General features: G+C 38.6%; 1 pseudogene; it reads right to left on the bottom strand.

Moving 5' to 3' along the window:
• Positions 1 to 2,072: 2,072 nt before the first annotated feature.
• LOC142449153 (cyclin-I pseudogene) lies at positions 2,073 to 2,760 on the bottom strand (annotated as a pseudogene).
• Between the last annotated feature and the right edge of the window lie 827 nt (positions 2,761 to 3,587).

Here is a 3,587-nt window from a genome sequence, read left to right as displayed (position 1 = left end):
AAACCACCAACAACCAAAAAAACTATGTCTATCAGAAGAGGCCATTGGGGCTAAAGAGTAATTTAGCATAAAACATGACAAGCATTTATTTTAAATAACTTGACATTTGAAATAAATCTCTTAATATGATTTATATTAAAAATATTTCGTTTTATAATAGACAAATTTTTATTGGCTAACAGGATTTTATCATTGATGGTTACATGGTTGGGACTACAATACCTTCTTTAGACAGCACACGGAAATCAAGAGCCAGACATAATTAAGAAAAATACAGTCCGAGTGGAGAGCTCAGGGGAATATCTTTTATAGATAAAATCCTGGCAACATAAACTGGAGTACTGAAGTCAGTGACTACACGTAAAGACGCAAATTATAGAACTGTTCCAACATCTAGACCGGCTTTTCTTCTGACTATAAATGAGGAAAATTCTGATCCATTATCAAATCTAATTTCAGTTGTTTATATACATATTTCTTTGGTGAGCTCCTGGATATATTAACTATATCAAAAATTATTTTCTATAACTATCAAATTTTAAACAAATATAAGCATATCCTGATCCCATATACTTTTAAGTTTGTGTATTAGCTCCCAGTAAAATGGGTGTGAAAATATATTTTAAATTATTTTAAATAAAAGGAGATAAAGGGAAAAAACAGAGATTTTGTTTCTAGACTTTGAAAGCTGAAATGAGATAAACATGAAAACATTAACTTGGTTATACAGGTCTTTCTTTTACCACCTGTGTTAGTTTGGGTACTTTAGAGAAACAAATTCACAGAAACTCGTGTACAAGAGAGAGTTTTATGTAAAGGTTAAGTGCACATCAAGAAAACACCCCAACCCAGTGCTTCCCAATCTCATAAGTCCAATATTAACCCATATATCCTACACCAATCCACAAAGTTCTCCTTCATCTCAAAAAACACATTTAATGATGCCAACTGCAGGAGGAAAGCTGAATCAGTGAACGTGCAAGCAGCAACTCAGCGTTGGCAGGGGTCTCCACACGGCTGCTCCAGCACCCAGGGCTGCATCGGGGTAGGTCTGTGCAGCTTCTCCTCGAGGATGTGTTATAGGGAGTGAGCCTTGCCAGCTGAAGCAGGGAGCTGGCTAAGGCAGCTGCACCCGGTCCAACCATCACAAAGCAAGAGACCCGAGAACTAGAAAGGTGAAGCTCACTGAGCCATTTATCCCTCTGCCCTATAATTAACCCCACATGTGTTTATCGGCCAGGTTAGCACAATTAACTATCTCACCACCTGATACATACAGAACGATTTCAAAGTAACTTGATTCGAATCATGAATGAAACACGACAGTCATATAATCCGTTATTTCACTAAATTGGTTAAAAAAATCATTTGAGGGATTTCCTGCTGAGTGAAGGTCAGGGTATATAAGTCAACATGGATAAAAGTTATTAAGTATTCAATGAAGAAGAAAGCAAAATAAGGCAATTACATTAAGATGCTAGGTATAAAGTTTGCTAGTAATGAATTTTGCAACTTTAAAACATTAAACATGACTTTTTGACATGGGTCAAGTAGAGAAAATGGTAGAACTGGCAAATACTATATGCATTTTTTTTTTTTGTAAAATGGGTCATTTGATAATTTTTACACCTTTTAAAGTCTGTATTTAAATAATACTGAATAATAATCAGCCACACAGTAAATAAGAGGTGGGACTTTTTGTTTGGTTGGTTGATTTCCCTGGCTCACTTTCATTTAGCCTTGTAAGGTACTTGGCCTTTCTATATCCTTTCCAGGTTTTCATGGCCCTATTCCCAGAGCAGCCTGCCTTAGGTTTGCATTTGGAGGTAGCGCTTTTTAAAACTACATGACAGAACAGGCTACCAAGTGCATGAGAGGAGTCATGTCCTTCTTCCCTTGACAGATCAGCACAACACACAGACCTCACATGTTCTAAAGCATTATCTTCATTAACGACCTCCTTTGTCACAGGTGATCGAGTATATTGAGAGAATGGTTGGCATAATTGGGATTCAGGAGCAGGAAAAATTGCCGAGGAGGAAGGTGGTGTGCCATGGCCTTTCAACAGTGGATCAAGCATATGCTTTTTGAAGCACTGAGATGGTGGGGAGAAGCCATTGAGCCATGAGTGTCTCTATCTCTAAATCAACTGTGGCCAGAGCAAGCCTTGATGCTTTGAATTGCAGACGTTCCTTGTAAGCCATGTGGTAGAGTTGCTTGGTAAGAAATACCGCATGTTGAGATGGGGTCAGTTTGAACAAACTGAAGAATAACAGGCCTAATTGACCCTGCAATGGCATGGGAAATGTGAAGACAATCCAATGATGTGGTTGTGTGAAGATTTCGATTCAATTACTCAGAATAATTCTGTCCAATCTCCGAATTCCAGATAAAGAACATCCACAGAAACTGCGCTTGTCAATACTTTCAGGACTGGAATTCTCACAATCTTCAACCGTCTTGGCAGCTAAGAAAAGGACAAAAACTGGTTGCAGTACAACTCAATTATTTGGGGGGGGGGGCTTTTACAGTTGCTACAAACCTGTCCAAAAGACAGCTAGCTTCAGCAATGTTTCTGGATAAAGCATGAACTGGTACTGGAGCTTGGCCAGTCCCTTTATCGCTTCATCTCTGGGATGTAGAAACATTCTGATTGGTAGACATTTGGGGCACTTTCAGTTTCCACATCTGGGCTTGGTTAAATTGCCTTTTTTTAAGGAAAGAAAATCTCTGGTTTCCCAAAGGTCCTGGCAACCTCATGACATCCTTTGTATCTCCTGGCACCCAGTTTAGTACAGCTACTTGATCCGCCCTTTCCTCCTCCTCAGCAGTGTTATAGGTCTCTTGGTGATGACCTGGGGTCATCTGTTGGCCCAATCCCACCTCATTTTCCCTGATCTGCTGCTGCAGGGACAAAGGCAGGTGTATTCAAGAGGGAGAATAGGGGAACCCACCGCAGGACGCTATTGCACAGGCTTGAGCTTGTTCCATGGCTGAGGCTCATGGACCTGGTCGGTCAATAAACTAGTCCCATGATGACCCAAAACATGCCATCTCCAGCCCCACTCCTCCATATCCCATCATTGCTTCTTTCTTTGTTAAGACTGTGAGCCTTCACTCTCAGTTTAAAATATATATATTTATTTTGGTTTTTGAAGAAACATTGTATGTAATTACACAGCCCATCTCAACAAATGAAATGCTTTAATATCCTGTTTAACCTCCATAAATGTAGTTTTCTTTCTTATTTTCACTTTTCCTCTGTAATTTGTCATCCCTCACCTCTTCCTATTCCCACCACATCCCTGGAACTTCATAAAATTAACTTTTGGTGTAAAAAACACATTTCTTTTTCTTTCTTTTTCCTTACAATAATGGTGTCATTAAACACTTAACTTTGCAAGATAGACCAGATTTGCTAAGCATAATGGTCTCAATTTTTGGATATGTTGGAGGGTTGTCAATTTTTTTATTGATTCATAATATTCCATTATATGAATGTGTCAGTGTTTATTCATTCCTCTATAATTGGAGTTTTTATTGTTTCCATGATTTTGCTATTATGAAAACGGTTGCAATAAACATAG

Source organism: Tenrec ecaudatus, chromosome 5, assembly GCF_050624435.1.
Source record: "Tenrec ecaudatus isolate mTenEca1 chromosome 5, mTenEca1.hap1, whole genome shotgun sequence".
Taxonomy (NCBI): Eukaryota; Metazoa; Chordata; class Mammalia; order Afrosoricida; family Tenrecidae; genus Tenrec; species Tenrec ecaudatus.
Note: the sequence above shows the minus strand (reverse complement) of the source record. Positions and strands in the feature narration are given on the sequence as shown.